Source organism: Cervus canadensis, chromosome 1 (assembly GCF_019320065.1).
Source record: "Cervus canadensis isolate Bull #8, Minnesota chromosome 1, ASM1932006v1, whole genome shotgun sequence".
Taxonomy (NCBI): Eukaryota; Metazoa; Chordata; class Mammalia; order Artiodactyla; family Cervidae; genus Cervus; species Cervus canadensis.
Genome location: NC_057386.1, coordinates 84750805 through 84771388, shown reverse-complemented (window position 1 = coordinate 84771388; position 20584 = coordinate 84750805).

The following is a 20584-nucleotide window of genomic DNA, read 5'->3' as shown; positions in this document are numbered from 1 at the left end:
AGGAGTGAGGGAAAGAGAGAAACAGAGAGACAGAGAAGCAACTAATATGTCTGAAATTGGATCTGGACAACAAACAGTATGTGAATCATTCTGGTTTACTAAATCTTCTGAAAAAATTATTATATCTTTTCTTCATAAAAAGTTTCCATTCTATGTACTAGATTATCTTGCCAACCTGTGCACCACTAATAGAGTCAGAAATCAACAAGCCAGACAGTCATTTCTCAGTCAGCCAGGAGTCAATAGGGTAGATTGAAAAATAATAGCAGTGGTATTTAAGTTCTAGTCTGTCTTCATCATTTACTAGCTATGTGTCTTGGATAAGTCATTTAACTTCTTTGCATTTCACTTTTAACATGTCTAAAATAAGGAAAATACATTAAATTTCCTAACTTGGAGTTTATCATCTCTAAAAGTTTAAAGTTGTTAATGATACATTTAAAGAATTCTACATTGCTTCGTGACTAAACAAATCAAATCCATAAGACTCTTAATGGGTTGTAGCACAAAGAGACTGCAAAGGGGTGAGAATTGACAGCATGCATGCTCAGCTGTGTCCAACTCTGTGACACCATAGACTGTAGCTCACCAGGCTCCTCTGTCCATGGGATTCTCTAGGCATGAATACTAGAGTGGGCTGCCATGCCCTCTTCCGGAGGATCTTCCTGAACCAGGGATCAAACCCGCATCTCTTATGGCTCCTGTATTGGCAGCTGGGTTCCTTACCACTAGCACCCCCTGGGAAGCTCACATAGCAGTATACTGAGATAGAAATAATGACACCTCAAAAATTTGTAGGATAGAAGAGCACAAGCTACAAAAAAGTATATACATTGATGCCCTATATCTCTGGTTATTAGCATCTCCTTGAGAAATTTTAATACCTTCAGGTCTTCCAACAGAGAAAATCTTTTAGATGTTATGGAATGTGACCAGGTGGTTACCAGTGCACTAGAGGGAAGCAATTACGAGCAGTTCTAAGAGAATAAAATTATGATGTGCTAGTGAAACCTTAGTGATAGTCCAATTATAAAGATGCTTAATTATACAACTGCTAATTAGTTTTTCATACTTCCTTATGTCTCCATTTATTCTTATAAATCAAAACCTCTATCACTTTAAGGTATATGACATAACTTTGTTCCCAACAATCTGAAAGAGTCAAATATAATACTCGACCTAATCTATGATAGCCCTCAGATTTAGACCAACAGATGAAGTGATTTCCATGTGTGCTAAATAAATCTACTGCAATGGAATACAATTTGAGAGAAAATAATACATCTTAACTTGTCAGCTTTACATGTCTGACACAGGGATGTAAGTCAAGGTCAGAGATAAAGTGGGATTCACAGTAGCCTAGAATGAACATTCTTATCATTAGTGTACCTAAGAAATGTTTCATTTAGGATGTAACAGTTTTCAGCGGACCAACAGAACAAGTTTATTTTGTATTCATGTGATGGTCCAAATAGGTGCTAGTCAGTTAGCTGCCTAGTGACTGGCTCTTCCCCAAGAAATGATTCAAAGATTTTTCTTGTTCGCTGTGCCCATGTTTATCATCATCTGAGCTTCCCTGAGAGCTCAGTTGGTAAAGAATCTGCCTGCAATGCGGGAGACCCCGGTTTGATTCCTGGGTTGGGATGATCCCCTGGAGAAGGGATAGGCCACCCACTCCAGTATACTTGGGTTTTCCTTGTGGCTAAGCTGGTAAAGAATCTGCCCTTAATGCAGGAGACCTGGGTTCGATCCCTGGGTTTGGAAGATCCCCTGGAGAAGGGAAAGGCTACCCACTCCAGTATTCTGGCCTGGAGAATTCCATAGACTGTATGGGGTCACAAAGAGTCTGACAAAACTGAGTGACTTTCACTTTCACTTTTCATCATCATCTGCATCCAGTCAGGAGAAAGAAAAAAAAGATGGGGGAATGGGAAGGGAAGAGAAGGTCTCTTTAAATCCCTGGGCTGGAAGTCACACATAGCAACTCTTCTGACATTCTATTGGTGGATTCAACATTATGGACAAATCAGAATGCAAAAGAAAAAAGAAACAGCTAGCTAATAACAACCCCACAGTATGGAAAGAGGGTTGTAGATTTCCATGGTGAAAAATCCTCCTTGAGACATATCAAATGAAACTACTTAAGTGTAGGGTTGCCCTTTTTTTGATGCAAAAGGATGGGGGGTTTGCCAACCATCACAGGGCTCAGACACATTTTAACACTGTCAAAAAAATTTCAATGAAGAAGTGAAGAATGGAGTAAAAATTATGTTTATTTTCTTTTTTCCCTTTTGATAGAGTGAAATTTTTTAAGAAACTCTACATTAGATTCACATACAAACACCAAAAAGAAAACCTTGCTGGGACTTCGGTGGTGGTTCAGTGGCTAAATTCCATGCTCCTAATACAGGGGGCTCAGGTTCAATCCTTGGTCAGGGAACTAGATTTCACCTGCCACAAGTAAGAGTTCATATGCCTCAACTAAAAACCCACATGCCACAATGAAGATCAAAGATCCCATACACCACAATAAATACCCAGTGCAGTCAAATAAATTAATAAATAAATATTTAAAAAAGAAAGAAAATCTTACTGATTTGATAGGAAGTGAAAGGAAATTTATAATCATTCTTCTATATTTTCAGGCATTTACTTAATAAAAGCTTGAGTAATATTTTAAAGTAATTATTTAGTTTACCAAATTATATTTGTTAATTAATTAACCAAATTATTATATTCTTTTTGCAAACAGGCCTAAAGTTTACCTATCTAGTTTAATTTCCCATTAAATCCAGAGAAGAAGTGTTAGATATCAGTGATTATCTTGTGCTTAAAGAGTTCCTTGAAGAGTTTCATTGGCACAAAACTAATTGTTTTCTTAGATGTCTTGTTCCATGATAGTGTAACTGTAACATTGAATATAAGGTGTATTTAAAGATATGGCTTATATTCAAATAATAATCTATCTGTCTTAGTCTCTTTGAGCTTCCATAATGTATATGTTTTAACATATAACATTATATTATATATAATATAATCAATAATAATATATAGCATATTATTATAATATTGTATATAACATATAGTGAATATAAGGCATATTTAAAGATATGCCTTATATTCAAATAATAATGTATCTGTCTTAGTCTCTTTGAGATTCTATAACAAAACACCATAGATTAGGTAGCTTGTAAACACCAGACATTGATTTTCAAGCTTCTGGAGGCTAGCAGTCTTAGATTAGGGCACCAGCATGATTGGGTGGAGATTTCCCAAGTGGCGGTAGGGTAAAGAACCCGCCTGCCAATGCAGAAGACGTAAGAGATGCGGGTTCCATCCCTGGGTCAGGAAGATCCTCTGGAGGGGGGCATGACAAGGCACTCCAGTGTTCTTACCTGGAGAGTCCCTTGGACAGAGGAGCATCCCATGGACAGAGGAGGCTGGCTGGCTACAGTCCATGGGGTTGCAAAGAGTCGGATGGTACTGAAGTGATTTAGCACAGAGAGATGATGATTGGGTAAGGACTGTCTTCCTGATGGCAGACACTGGTGGGCAACACTTCATAAAAGCTTGAGGAGAATGTTTGGGTTATATTGTAATGGCTCAGGGGGTCAGGATGGAGATAAGGTTCTCTGAAACTGTCAATTTCTTGCCTTTTATGAGCACTGAGTTCGCATGAAGATATGTAAATTAAAGCACTAAAAACAGCTTCTGGCATTCAAGCAACCAGGAGCTGCCAATTAAAACTAGAATGTATATAGTATTTTTTCCTGCAGTGCGTATTTTCTTACACAAATTGTACTTTAGTCTCTGAACAATACCAACATGCTGATCATGCTAATGATTTTCATTTATTTTACTACTGAACACTAAATTAATATAATTTGAGCAAATGGATTATTCAGCCATTAATAACCTGTCTTTTGTAGTATTCGGTACCTGAAGTCAAAATATGCTAAACCAAAATGAAGCAACAAACAGAACCCAAATGGAAACTGATGATTTTATCGACATCTACAGTAATTTTGAGTAAACTAATGACAAATGATTGTGGTCTTTGTTTGGTATACTGTTGATGTTTTCATATTTTATTTGCCGGACATAAAGGAAATCCCTCCTTTTCTCTTAAACAATATAAAACATAATATTTAAGTAGAATATGCTTTGTAAGACATAAATGAGGTATTAGTAAGATATATATATATATACACACACACATACACATATATATATATGTATTTTTTTTTCTTCCCAGCATGACCCTCCAGAATTTGGAAACTCTTATACAGTATTAGTGTTTTCATGGCAATATAGCCATTTACATTAAGTTCAAAAGAATCTATCCTCCTTTGTACCAAGATAGAATTGGAAATATTGCCAAAGAAACCAAGTCCTTCCCTGGAATGTCATATTTGAGAAGATTGCTAATATAATCAGATATGAACAAACAGCAAACTAAGTTTAACTTTACGGAGACAATGCCTACAAAACCCTTTTGGAAAACTGGCCTGGTATCTGGCTTATAGTGTTTTCAGTCTTTGAAGTGAGTAAGAAAAATTTTGGTGGGGTGGAGGGGTAGGTAGGGAAACTCAAGAATCTTAACCTACCTTACAGTCATCTAAGAGAGAAAAAATTGCCCAAACTTATAGGCACTACAGGTAAAATCTGGAGAGTTTATGGCTTGGTTTTAAAGCCTTAAGGTGCTTTTAAAATCCTAATCTGGGATTCCTCATGAAATCTTCTAACAAAACAACTTATGTCTGTATACTAAATCAGTATTCTTGTCTCCCTATATATGAGTAGACCAAATCTAAGGATACCGGTCTTAGTTTATAATAAAGAACAATCTCTCTTTGAGATTATTTTTGGTCAAAAGAGGGGTAATTGTAGAGTGAAATTTTGTGTTTAAATAGAAAACTATGCGTCTTCTATAGCACACCCTTCCCTGTTAGCAGTTTGAAACTGTATTCTGTTTCTTTAAACAATTCCATTCCTCTCTGCAAATTAGAAGTAACTGATGGACATGCAGATTCTGTCTCACCTGGATAAAACTTAATTGACTCTTACAATTTTGTTACCTTACTGCAACACAACAGTACTAGGCCCTATTACCTCACTCAGATTGTTCATCCTTACCAACTTTTCAGTTCTTTGGGTAATCTCTCCAACCTAACTTTTCTAATTTTCCTTCCTTCTGCCTGACTCAACATCAATGAGAGCTAAATACTGGCTTCTGAGATCTGCATTCAGACTCTAGATTTCCTTGCAAATGACCATTTTATCCCATGGATCTGAACAGAGCTCTGTAAACTCAGTGAAGCCCAATGACTTCCACCATATGACCTGCCCCCAAAGCAAACCATGGGCTGGCTAGTTTCTCCACGGACAAGCTGCTATCTGGACCATTAAGAAAGTCAATGAGATCTTCAGATCTTGTAGGTCCTTATATAAGAGGTAAACAAGACTGGACATCACTAAGAGCTTGACATCCTAGCTTGAGACATTCAAGAAACTCAAGCAGTGGTGCTAACTAACTGAAAGATTTTTCCCTTATAGAACTCAAATCCACAAGACTGGTATCCTCATGGTTAACTCTGGAACTTTAATATAACCTCTTTTGTTCACATTTCTTTTTTTCATTTTGGTCATTCCCTAATCCTGCAAACCCTAAAACAAAGAAACAAACTAATAAAACAAACAAACAAACCCTGGCCTTTACCACCATCACTCAACTGATGGTCCAACGGGTGTTATGGAACAAACTCCAAGAATCCTCCAGACTGTCTTACATCCTGCCTCACTCTATTCTAGAGATTTAATTTTGCCTCTGACCTGTTCAGTGACAGTGTATGCTATATTTATTCTTGACAATGTTGAATTTGATCTGAGTCTCATATACCCCAAAAGCATTGATGTTTGAGAAATCTCATCCCAAAGTGATCCCAGAAACACCTAATTGCAGGAAGGTCATCCTGCTCTCTCATATCCCAGATCTGCCTTTGCTTTCCCTCAGTGATTTAAATTAAGGCCAGCCTCAGTCTTTCCTTAGGAGTCTCATAAGACTCAATGATGACTCCCTTGTTTACCTGCCTCTATAAACCCTAGGTTACTCTCCTTCTCTTGTAGACACTTTTAATAATGAACATTATTCTCATTGCAATAGTCATCTCCTTTACTAACCTGTGGGTTTTGTCTTTTGTACCTTGTGCTTAGTTGCTCAGTCAGGTCTGACTCATTTTGCTCCTTACTGCTACCAAATTCACCATCTAGGTATACAAATATTATTTATTCTTTTTTTTTTTTTTTTTACTGTTAAACTTATCCAATTATTGAGCATAAGTTAAACAAATACTGTTGAAAATCCTTACACATATTGATTCTGGATAAGATTCCTAATGTAGATAAAATGGCAGAAGAATAAGATAGGCATAGTTAATAAGAGTAATTGATTATTTTTTACTTGCTGCTAAATGCTAAGTCATACTTTGGCCACCTGGTGCAAAGAAATGATTGCTTGGAAAAGACCCTAATGCTTGGAAAGACTGAAGGCAGGAGAAGAAGGGGATGACAGAGGATGACATGGTTGGATGGCATCACTGACTCTATGGACATGAGTTTGAGTGGACTCAGGGAGTTGGTAGACAGGAAAGCCTGGCGTTGGTGGACAGGGAAGCCTGGCGTGCTACTGTCCATGGAGCTGCAAAGAGTCGGACATGACTGAGCAACTGAACTGAACTAAAATGCTAAGTCACTTCAATCGTCTTCAACTCTTTGCAACCCTCTGGATTGTAGCCCACCAGGCTCCTCTGTCCATGGGATTCTCCAGAAAGAATGCTAGCATGGGTTTCTGTGCCTTCCTCCAGAGTCGTCCCAGCCCAGGGATCAAACCTGTATCGTTTTTGTCTTCTGCATTGGCAGGCAGGTTCTGTACCACTAGCACCATCTGGGATAGCCAAATAAAACTGTACTATGGGGAATTCCTTGGCAATCTCTGATTAAGACTGCTTTCCAATGAAGGGTGGTTGTGGGTTTGATCCCTGGTTGGGAAGGTGAGATCTCAAATGCCTAGGGGCAAAGGAACCAGAATATAAAATAGATGCAAATTATAACAAATTCAGGAAGCTTTAAAGCTGGTTCAGATAAAAAAAAAAAAATCCTAAAGAACTGTACTATGAGTACTGAGTGGCAGCTTTATATTGGTTTATTTGTTTCAATTAAATCAAAATTTATGATATCACCAAAGAAGAAATTGTAAAGGCTATACTGATTCAGGAAGCATCACTACAAACAAAGCTAGTGAGAGGTGATGGAATTCCAGTTGAACTATTTCAAATCCTAAAAGATGATGCTGTGAAAATGCTGCACTCAATATGCCAGCAAATTTGGAAAACTCAGCAGTGGCCACAGGACTGGAAAAGGTCAGTTTTCATTCCAATCCCAAAGAAAGGCAAGCCCAAAGAATGCTCAAACTACCGCACAATTGCACTCATCTCACACGCTAGTAAAGTAATGCTCAAAATTCTCCAAGCCAGGCTTCAGCAATATGTGAACTGTAAACTTCCAGATGCTGGTTTTAGAAAAGGCAGAGGAACCAGTGATCAAATTGCCAACATCTGCTGGATCATTGAAAAAAGCAAGAGAGTTCCAGAAAAACATCTATTTCTGCTGTATTGACTATGCCAAAGCCTTTAACTGTGTGGATCACAATAAACTGTAGAAAATTCTGAAAGAGATGGGAATACCAGACCACCTGACCTGTCTCTTGAGAAATCTATATGCAGGTCAGGAAGCAACAGTTAGAACTAGACATGGAACAACAGACTGGCTCCAAATAGGAAAAGGACTACAACAAGGCTGTATATTATCATCCTGCTTATTTAACTTATATGCAGAGTACATCATGAGAAATGCTGGGCTGGAGGAAGCACAAGCTGGAATCAAGATTGCCGGGAGAAATATCAATAACCTCAGATATGCAGATGACACCACCCTTATGGCAGAAAGTTAAGAAGAACTAAACAGCCTCTTGATGAAAGTGAAAGAAGAGAGTTAAAGAGTTGGTTTAAAGCTCAACATTCAGAAAACTAAGATCATGGCATCTGGTCCCATCACTTCATGGGAAATAGATGGGGAAACAGTGGAAACAGTGGCTGACTTTATTTTTCTGGGCTCCAAAATCACTGTGGATAGTGATTGCAGCCATGAAATTAAAAGACACTTACTCCTTGGAAGGAAAGTTATGACCAACCTAGATAGCATATTAAAAAAGCAGAGACATTACTTTGTCAACAAAGGTCCGTCTAGTCAAGGTAATGGTCATGTATTGATGTGAGAGTTGGACTGTGAAGAAAGCTGAGTGCCAAAGAATTGATGCTTTTGAACTGTGGTGTTGGAGAAGACTCTTGAGAGTCCCTTGGACTGCAGGGAGATCCAAACAGTCCATCCTAAAAGAGATCAGTCCTGGGTGTTCATTGGAAGGACTGATGCTGAAGCTGAAACTCCAATATTTTGGCCACATGACACAAAGAGCTGACTCATTTGAAAAGACCCTGATGCTGGGAAGGATTGAGAGCAGGAGGGAAGGGGACAACAGAGGATGAGATGGTGGGATGGCATCACCGATTCGATGGGCATGGGTTTGGGTGAGCTCCGGGAGTTGGTGATGGACAGCGAGGCCTGGGGTGCTGCGATTCATGGGGTCACAAAGAATCAGACACGACTAATGGACTGAACTGAACTGAACTGAATACTGATTCAATTAGATCAAAGAGATGAAAGTGGTCTCATAACTGTGTGTATCTGTGTTTTAAACCAGTAATGGGAAGGAAGACCTACATTTAATTATTGACAAAGCACAATACCTTATTTTAGTTGTTCTGAAATTAGGACTCTGAAACATTTATAAGATCTTCACCTGTACCTGCACCAACCCACACCCGCTATTCATCCATCACTCAGTCTCCACTCTTTAACCTTCTAACTTTCTCACACCTGAGGGTCAATGAACACACTTAGTCTCTGGTACATGCTTCACAATATAAGTCAATATTATAATAATACAAAAGATTGTTACTGATCTGGAGACAGTAATCCACACATTAATTCTGCTAATGCAAATAATATGTTGTTGAAGTAGAGAGTATACATATGTCCTCAGATGAAATCTGTTTCAATGATGACCAATAACTCCATTTTTCAGTAATCAGCATTATCTTTGTGTGTGGCTATTAAAAACAAAACAAAAAGCATCAATAAAATGATTAATATGTTGATGTTCATCAATTTTTATTGATGATATTGATAAGTTATGCTTAGAGTAAGAATGCTTCTAGTTTTGGTTGAAGGTACATAGTTAGAGATTCGTTAGCTAGAGATTCCAGCTAGAGATTCGTTAGCTAGAGATTCCAGCAAATGCAGTATGTGTGCGCACGTGCAGGATTCAGTTATTCAGTTCCCATGTTAGAGGTGTTATAAAAACTTCACATGTTATAAATGCTAAGTCTTTAGTCCTTTAGCCACTTACTCTGACAATAAAATTGGTTTTCAGTTCCACCTTAAAATTTTATGAACTGGGTTTCCCTGGTGGTGCAGTAGTAAAGAATCTGCCTGCCAGTTCAGGAAACACAGGTTCATCCCTAGTCCAGGAGGATCCCACATGCCTTGGAGCAACTGAGCTGGTGCTCCACAACTATAGATCCTCTGCTCTAGAAGCCAGGAGTAGAAACCACTGAGCCCATACGCCACAACTACTGAAGCCCTTATGCCCTAGCGCCTGTTCTCCACAATAAGAGAAGCCTCTGCAACTGGAGAAAAGCCCATGCCACAATAAAGACCCAGTACAGTCAAATATAAATCAATACATAAATAAAAATAAACATTAAAAAATTTTTAACAAATTTAAGGAAAATAAGCTTGCATTTTTTAAATCAATAGAATTTATTGCTTTTAATTTCTAAAATTAGAATTAAGGTATGTGTATGTGAGAGTGTAAGTATATGCGTGTGTAGTATTATGGCATGGTGATGACAGGAAGTGCTGAAAGCATGCAACAGTTCTATTATCACGTGCACAGACACCCCATTTGAAGGGCTTACCAGACATCAGATGCTACATGAATGGAATATTTATTTTTGATTAGACATTGTTAGGTAGTTAGAATAGGAAAAAGGAGTCCAGAATGGTGGTGGCTAAAAGACAAGGAAGAGAAAAGCCCACGAAAATAGAACAAAGGAAGGTCTGAGGACCGGAGTGAGGACCTTGGGTAAAATAAACAGCACTCCTTGCTAGCCCAGTTTACGTAGGGCAGGCCCAGGGGTGGGAGAAAAAACATAAAAAGAGGAGCCAAAATTGGGTCAGGGCCTCTCTTTTCTTTGCGTCTTTTGGCTCAGCATTCCCTCATGCCTCGAGGATGTATTTTCCTTCACTTTCTAAATAAAACTGAGCTGTAACACATAGCTGTAATGCTGGCCCAGCTGAGAGCTTCAAATTTTTGTTGCAATGAGACAGAACTGAGGAAATTACAAATTCCCCTGACAGACATTTTTTTAAAAAGACCTAATACAGGCCTAGAGGTTACAAATTTATAAAGTGACATGAAATCCTTATCAAGAGCAATCAGTTTGTAATTGTTCACTTATCTATTTCTCTATCAAAAATAATAAACACTGATTTTCAGTGTTGTTTTCAAATCAAATCCTTTTTGTTTTCTAAAACTGCTGCAATTGAAAATGTTATCTGATATAGTTATATTTTAATATAACCATATAATTTTAATAATGTCAAAGGATAATAGATTTATTTCATTTCTAATACGTTTTAGGTATAAAATGACAACAGTTTAAACTAGAACACTGTTCATCACAAACTTTGAAGTAACTTAGCTATCTTCAAAGACCTCAACTCAGTGTCTGCTTTCATGGCAGGTGAAAGGCGGCAAGAGTTGTGGCTTTCTTGTATCTGTGGTTATTAGAACAGAGTGTCATCCACATTCAATGTTTTTGAATGAATGAATAAGTACATAAGTATACAAGTTCATATAAATGTTGTATAATCGTCTAAATTCCTTAGCTCTCCTTCATACTTTTCTTCAACCTATCCAGATATATGGAACAACGTCTTTATATTACTATATGCAAAAGCCTAAATGAATGCATAATTAGAGAAAGAAAATCAGCTTTTATTTCACCATATGTTAAAAAGCTTATATCTTGTTATGTGATACAGTGTTATTGTTAGGAAAAGGAGTAAGCCAACTTAAATAATTTACATAGTATCACACAGCTGGTAGGGTCAGAGCTCAATCATAAACTTGATCTATGTTAAATTCATAGTCAAAGGTCCTTTCATCACAACATTCTAAGGTGAGAAGAGCTGAAGTGGGTGTGAAAGGGAGAAACAGACCAAAAAACAAAACAAAACAAAAAACTAGTGATGAAAGCAAAGCCTAAAGATTGTGTATACACTGCAATTACAAAGTCAGTGAATGAACATTAAATGAAAACCAACTTGCTCAATAACTCAGGTGGCTTCCTATCATTTGATATATTTTGTTATTCTAGGATAATTAGGCTACAATTTAAATGTCTAAATCTTCAGATACTTAACAAGACATATATTTATACATGTACTTTTATTAAAACATATTGCTTTGGCATGCCTGTGTGTGAGTCTATAATGTGTTTTTAAGTTTTTGAGTGGATGAAAAGAGTAAGAACAGGCCAGGAAGAAAAAATACAGAAGGGCCAAAGAGAGGAGAATTAAAATATTTTTCACATGGCATTTCTCCCTTCTGTTCTAACCTCTGTACACATCAATTCCTCATCCTAAGAGATAATGCAGATAATAACAAATTAAAATGCATTTCAACATAGATATATTAGCCAGTGCCTCTAAAATTCTTACTCTTTCAGGGCATTTTCCTTAACAACAAGTACTAATTACACGGAAGACATATGTAATTTTACAAAAAAAGTAAAATTTATATTTAGACATAATGACAAAGTCAGCTACACTTAAAAATTCTATGTAGAAAAAAAAATTCTATGTGGTACTAGCCCTTCAAACTTCTGAATGCCCATAACAATTTAAAAATATGGTCATTATGCATCATTTTTATCCCAGCAGGAAATGGTAATACTATACATCATACAACTACCATAATGGATGTAAAGTGAATATTAGTTACCTGAAATGAAGGCAAGTATCACTTCCACCACACAGGAAAATCATGAAGGAAGTGAGGTTGAATTGCACAGTGGAAACCCTAACACCTGCCAAACTACTGGTTGAGAAATATCAAATATAGGTTTTCTCAATATGTTGAGCATTCTGGCATAGAGGCATAACATATAAGGGAGGAATATGAGAACATAAAGAAATTTAAACAGAAAGAAACAGATGGAGCAAAAAGAGTTTATTTAGCGGAAAATATAGCAAAGAAAAAAGAAGAGAAATACTAGGCATGAAAACTAACAGTCATTACCTACTTAGTATTTTCTAAAAGCAGACAACTGATTTGTAGAAAAATAAAATTCAAGCCCCAAATAATCAAGGAGATGTAAATAGTTATATATCACTAGATAAGAAATACACATACAAATTTGGGGATTAATTCCAATCATTATGAGGGTGTTAGTGATTGACTTACACAATTCAAAGAAGATTAAATATAAAAATTAAGTATATTTATCTACTTATTTACTGCTTTGTATTTCACATGCAATGCAAGAACAATAATGAAAATAAACACTACAAATATTGACACTTGACATGCGTCCAGTTTGGCAGAAGTGGTGATGGTGGTGCTTGTGTGTCTGCGTCAACCTCTCTAATGGATATGAGGCCTTATATATTCTCTAATAACTTGCTTATTCAAAATAAACAGCCACTAAGACATTATTCTGCAAGTATTTACTCACTTCTTTTAAAATTTATTAAGTGAATTCCATATTTTTACATTTGCTGTTTTCAACAAATATGAAAGGACAGAAGTGGAACAGAGTTAAGAAAGTTGGGTACAGGTGTTGTAAGAGGCAATACAAAATGCATTTGTCAGGTGTCCTTCAAAACCAGAGAAAGCTTCATGCTGGATATCACCTATTAGTCTGGCCCTAGAAATGTTATTTCATCAACTTCAGTTTCTGGTTTGTACAGTCCTAATAGTGTACAATAGTCCTAATAGTGAAATATATTTCACTGGAAATGATGAGGACTAACATTTAATTTTCAATACAACGCTTGTCACAGAGTAAACATTCAATATTCAGAAATTATCACAAAGTGTCCAGAAACTTAGTTCTTATACAAATGTGTAAATTATAATGTATATTTTTTTCCATAGACCAAAAATGTATAACTGTACATTAGGGAGTGATTATGGAAATGAATCACAACTTAAGCAATAGCAATGCAAAATGTCTTCACTTGCATTTTGCACTTGACATAATTTTCTATTCATTTATTACACATACAGATGTATTCAGAGACACACATGCTGAGATATTTTTAATGAAATAACATGTACATGTCCTACATCTATTCCCATTCATCAGTGTGTAGTTGTGATCACCCCATATTGCCATTTCTAAATATACGCAGATTAAATGGATAACTTTTATATCATGAATGTGCCAGTGTTTAAATAAATCCCTCAATTTTGATGGACATTAAGGTCATTTTAGCAATTTGTTTTTATAATAGTCAATCTTTTATAGTAATCATTTATGCACATATGCTAGTTTTTCTAGAAGAGAACTGCTTGGTTGAGTTTATAGATTTTTTAAATTAATGGTAAAAACAAATCTGAGTCTGAAAATTTAGCCATCAATTCACAATCCCACTACTATTGGAAGAGAATGTCTTTAGCCCACACTTTCTACAGTTCTAGATTTTTAACAGTTTTTTAAGCACTTGTCAAATGGGAGGGATAGGGTTTTATTTTTCCAGGTTTCATATCCCTAACTGCTAGTAAAGCTAATCATTTTATATGTTAACTAACAATTTGTAGTTCTTGTGTACGTGTGTCAGATTTTATTCATTTTTTTTTTTACTTATTTTCCTACTTGTAATTTTATTATCTTAAGAACTCTTTGGTTACATATGTTGAAAATGTTATGTAGCCAGACTGCCACTTGAGTGTTTTACTTGTTTTACAGTATCTTTTGTTTTGACTTTCATATTATATGTACTTAAATGAATTTTAAAATAGTCTCCTGGTTTTTCTATAATTATTTTAAAGTGTTTTTATTTTTTATTTTTTTAAAGTGTTTTTAAATATTTACATGAGAAATGACATTAGTTCAGTCTGAGCATAATACTAGGTAAGGACTTTGATTTTTCCCAAAATAGATATCAAAATAGCCTACAAGTATTTACTAAAGTGTCCATTTTCTCAATATTTGAACTGTCAAATATTTGTAAGCCAGTTTTGCTCTTTGAGTCTATCCCTGGATTATCTATTTTGTTTCCCAATGTATTTGTGTGTTCCTGACCAATACCAGAGTGTGTTAATTGTGACTGATTCATTGTGTTTTGATGTCAAATAGGGCATGCAACACTGTTTCCATTTTTTCAAAGCAGTTTGCCAATGACATTTTTACAGCAGAATTTTCATATCAACTTTTAAAATTTCATGAAAATTGTGGCATTGTGCTTAAAACATTTATTCCTTAAATGTAAAAAAGAGATAAAAATTAACAGTGTATTTCCCCACAAAAAACCCACAAAAAACCTATTTGAAGATCTTCATCATAGTCTGAGAGATGCTTTAATTCTGACAAATTAGAATTGAATTTACTTGCAGGTACAGCTTTCTGGACCTACACTGTCATTTTATGGTTTTTATTATTCAAATTCGATTAAAAAAACTACATCTAAAATTTTCTACCTTGTTCCCAGGAATGAACATTTTTAACTATAAAATATAGTGATTTTTTTTTTAATAAAAGGTTTATCCTAATTTTTTCAGGAATAAAATACATATAGATATCTATATAAAGAGATGATATATACTGAGATATAGGTTGACATAAACTTCAAATATATTTATATGTACAAATATTTTGCCATAATGAAGTCAAAATTATATGGAGAAAAGTTACTGGTATTATTAAATTATATTCAGTTAATTGCTTTTTTGTTTGGGTTCTATTTGTTTTATTCCTGAGTAAAGTAAGATTGTGCAAAATTTCATTTGTACCCTAAGTCATATATGAATTTAGTTTGAGACATAGATAGAAGTATTGTTTCTGACATTGGAATCAGCAAAGGGTAACAGACAATAACATGGCTGATTACTAAAGTAGAAGATGTAAATTCTGCTACATTTCTATGCATTAAAAGCCTCAGAATCCCTGAATTTTAATATAAAATACAATGAAGTGTATCAAATGAGATTCCCCTATCTCGCCTAGTAATAATGTGGTTAAATCTCAATGTGAGCACTTTAAAGGGCAAAAAAAATGGCTTTAAAAAACCTCTGCCTCACTGTTTCAAGAATATCTCATTTTATTTCAAAATCTTATTGAACTTTTCTACACTTTCTTCCATGACTGACTTTTACAATATCAGTGTCTTTGGTTGTCACCTTACCTAAAGAACCAAAGACAAGAATGGTGAATGATTCTATAGCAAGATATAATCTAGTAATTGGATATGATGAAACAAAAATGCAGAAGTATGTAAAGAAAAAAAGAGGATGCTCATGTATTGCAGCTGTGACAGGGTGTCTGCTTAACCATGCCCTATTCATAATGATGAACAGAGGGGGCACTCAAACAGCATACGCTTTTACGAATACAAAGCCATAGCCTATCATTTGCCTCTGAAGGGAATTCAACCTAAAATGAAGCTCCACTTTCCCTAATAAATGGTGAAATTCAAATATTATTGTGCCTGGGAGACCTAACGTGATTAAGACATAAAATTTCACTAGACAGTTTTTAGCAGTAAGAAAAGAAGGCAGAGTAGCCTTATTTTTCATTAAAGCATTTAAACTAGTGTTCTATATTATACTACTGTATATGAAGAGTGCACAGAAGCTTTATTTCCTATGAATAAAATCAAATAATCAGGAGAAAACATAGCCTGGTGCTGAAAAGCACGGTCTTCAGACATAGACTTCATGAATTCAGCTGCTTGATCCAATGCTTTCCACCTACGAGACTTGAAGTTTTAAATCTGTCTGTGGCTCAGTTTCCTCTGTATTGGCATAGGGAAAACAAGAACACCTCCTTTATAGCGATGCTGTAATGATAAAGTGTTTTTAACTTTATAAGCAACTTAGAGAAATGTTCACTTGGTAACGTGGAGGGATATTAGAATATTTAAATGAGGGGAGAGTCATGATTTGATTTTTGCTTTTAAATATTTTCAGTTGCTGCTCTGGAAAGAATGCATTGTAGGGTGAGGGCAAAGGGTGTGTGCACTGGGACAAGTGGCAGTTGATGCTACCTAAAATTTTAAAAGTTGGGGTTTTGGACCATGTTATTAGCAGGGAAAATGGGGTTATATCTTACATATAGAAGTCAACAGAATTTCCTGCAGAATGGGTAGGTGTGAGAGAGTTATACATAAAATGGGACAGGCCTATTCCTATCTCCAGGGACACCTGAATGTCTGGTTTGACCCTTGTGCATAGATAAGGGTGACTAATCAAGTAACTAACAAGTGATTTATGTTTGTTTGTTTGTTTGTTTTTTTAATAGCCTGAAATTCCCTGGGAGCACCCAGGTCTGAGTTTTTTTATTAGTGGCTTTTGCCTGGCTGATTGGTTAGATAGCCTAGTTTAGCTCTATGACTAAAGAGGCATAAATGACCCTGTTGTGAACTCCTACCTTGAATTGTCCTGAAACCATAATTTGTCAGATAAATATTGACAGTTAAATTCAAAGGAAAAAAGGTATTCTTGTGCCATAAGAACGCACAAGGAGATTTTTGTACCTAGATGCCCCTCCAATATTTGCCTGCATCCTCTGTCATCATTAAAAGTCTTACGTGAGTATCTCTGAATTCTTTTGAGCTCGTTCAAAAATCTCAAACCTTCTTGAATCTGCATGGGGTTTGGGGATGGAGCAAAAGAGAGGAATCAAGGGTGATTTCTAGGTCTTTAGTTATTCTTAGAACAACTGGTGAAATCAAGACCTGTATTATTGAGAAGAGAGGCACTGCTGGGTTACAGTCTTACAGGAAGAATGTATTTTGTATATGCTAATTTTGACATACTTATAATTGGAACATGCTAAGTTGAGATATTAATACTATGTAAATAGTCTAGAATTCCGAGAATAGATTGGGGCAAAACTATAAATGTTTTACATATGATTATTCATGTTTAAAAATTCATGAAAGAAATAACATGAGACGAGTTACAGAGAGAAGTAGACATCAATCAAAGGAGGTGGAACCAGCAAAGAAGACTGAGAAGATGAGGTCATTTAAGTGATGTAGAAAACTAGGTGTGTGTTGTGATAAGGTCAAACAAGAAGGATGTTTTAAGAAATGGGATGAACACCTGTGTTGAATATTTCCAAAATTATAAGTAAGATAAATTTAAGGAAATGCTATTGGATTTGGATATTTAACTAATTCACTGTGGAGTTGTAGGTTGCTGGTGTTGTTTAGTTGCGAAGTTGTGTGTGACTCTTTTGTGATCCCATGGACTGTAGCCTGCCAGGCCCCTCTGTCCATGGGATCTCCCAGGCAAGAACACTGGAGTAGGTTGCCATTCCCTTCTCCGGGGGATCTTCCAGACCCTGTGTCTCCTGCAGCTCCTGTACTGGCGGGTGGATTCTCTGTAGCTGAGCCACCAAAGAAGCCACAGAGTTCTGAGTAGAACAGTCTTATTTAAATGGCCTGCTTAAATGGCCTTCATGCCTGCATTTATTGAAAATTCTTTCTAGAGATTATTTTCATGCCAGAAAACAAAGAAATGACTGTCTGGTTATTTAATTTAGGTGAGAGCAAAGATAGATTCTTCTCTTTAAAATAGAAGATAGTAAAGTATGTGGAAATCTTATGGAGATTATCTAATAGAGAGGGGTAAATGATACAAATGAAAGACAAAGAAATTGCAGAAGAGATGCCAAGAATATAGGCTTTGGAGCACAAACGGAGGTGTTGATGTTTGGTAGAAGAAAATCTACTTCATCCACGAAGCACAAGACTAAGAATACGGGTATACAGAAATGTTTAAAGAAATAGTACAGATGTGGTAATGGGAAAATGAAGGAATTCTAGGTTTATTTTTGCTATTTCCTCAATGAAGCATGAGCAATTTCATAGTGAAAAGTAAAAATGGGGTGGCAGGGGAGGAAATAAATATGAGAAGAAAAACATTAAAAGAAAGCATAACTATTATATCTTTGGGAAGTAAGGGATTCATACGTAGGAGAAGGGTGATTGTACTGTCTAGAAATCTTTTTTTTTTTTTTGGCTGTATCACAATGCTAGTGAGATCTTAATTCCTCAACCAGGAATTGAACTCACAGCCCCTGAGGGAAGGCAGAGTCTTAACCACTGGACCACCAAGTAAGTCCTTGCCTAGAAGTCTTAATGGGCCATTTGAGGTATGTTGTTGAATTAAGCAGGGTTTAAAGTCTTGATATTCATATGCACAGTTTCACCTATTAAAGATTTCATTTCCATTGCTGACAAGATTATATTATTTCTAGAGATGAGGAAAAAAATCTATAAGATTGAAAAAAAAAAGTACAGTTTTCTCTGTGCTAAACTTTTCATATGGTAAATAGAATGGAAATTTTCACAAAATTTATTCAAATTATCATTTGAATTATTTTTAAAAATACATTTCTACATATATCGATATACACACATATGTGTACATATTTGGCCTTATTTGCCTAAAATATTGTTTGAGATCAACACGCCTACTTTTTCACAATTTCTAAATTTTTCTAAATTCTTCGTAAAACTTTAAAAAATAAACTGTTTAACCCTGTTTCAGTTTTCCCTAACATGTTGTTTCTCTGCAACCCATAGAATATTTCAATTAAACTTCTGTCCCACTGATACATACTCTATCGTAATTGATATTTCTTTAAAAGTGCCTTTACACTTTTTCCTCTAACATGTTCTAAGCATCTAAAAGCATTGTACTTTATTTTCCTAGCTTTGTACATATGTCTAACATCTCTGGAGATATTTGCTACTAAAGCAAGTGAGTGTTTATATACTGTTTGTTTATTCATGACAACTCCAAAATGTTTGGAAAGTAATAAAAAATGTCAATAGTCCTATGGTCATCAAAATGCTCCCCTAATTTAAGCTTCAGTTTTATTTATATTCTCAACATTTATGAACACTCACAGCAGTTGAACCATCATCTCCTTTAAAAATAACTTGGGAACATGGTTGTCACAACCACTGTACTTGAAACAGTAGCTATATCATTGAGGCAGTGGTCCTCTGGCTAGCACGAATTCAGGATTACAGACATTCCTACATCCATGTCATCTTTCTTCCTCCCTAAAATACAATCATGCACACATATACAGATGTACTCCATGTTTTCATTATTATTCCATGACACATACTCCTTTTCTATATGTTTTCATATATCCACTTTGTAACTATACCTCAGAGGCAATCAATTCAAGATCATGTCAAAATAAAAGTTATTTTAATAATGGCTTATTGTGAAAGAAGTGGATAGATTAATCAACTAGTCTTTTCTCATTGTTGTCTTAGAAAAGTTCTTCAATTATACAATCACTTGTATTAGTTTCCTGAGGCTGTATAACAAATCACTACAGTCTTGGCTTAAAACAACAGAAATTCACATTCTCAAAGCTCTAGAGAGGCCTGAAGTCTGAAATTAATGTGTCAACAGTGCTGTCCTTTCTCTAAAGACTCTAGTGAAGACTGTGTTCTTTGTCTTCGGCTTCTAATGGCCATTGGCATTCACTGACTTGTGGCCATGTAACTTCAATCTCTGCCTCCATGATCACTTTACCTCCTTCTCTCTGTCAAATCTTCCCTGGCCTCACACTTATAAGGGCACTTATCAAGAACTTAGGACTGATCAGGGTAATCCAAGATAAGCATCTCTTCGCAACAGCTTTACTTTAACCAAACTATTTTACCATTTGTCTGTTGCCGTTTAGCCGCTCAGTAGTGTCCAGCTCTTTGCGACCCCATGGACTGTAACATGCCAGGCTCCTCTGTCCATGGGATTTCCCAGGCCAGAATCATAAAGTGGGTTGCCATTTCCTTCTCCAGGGGATCTTTCTGACCCAGGGATTGAACCTGCATCTCCTGTATTGCAGGCAGAGTCTTTACCGCTGAACTACCAGGGAAGCCCCAGTGAGTAGTATTTCCAGATTTCAGAGATTAGGACCCAGATATATCTTTGGGCAGGTCACTATTAAGCCTGTTACACTCATAATCTTGAATGTCAGAAGGATCCTGATCTTAAATTCATTATATATACCCAATTATATTTTAATGTGAATAGAGCACTAATCAGTGGGCAGTGGGACTTAGAGGAAGGTGTCCCAGGGATGTGGTGACACATGGACAGCAAGACAAGCCATCCAGGGAAGGAGAGGATGGCTGTCTCTCAGCACCC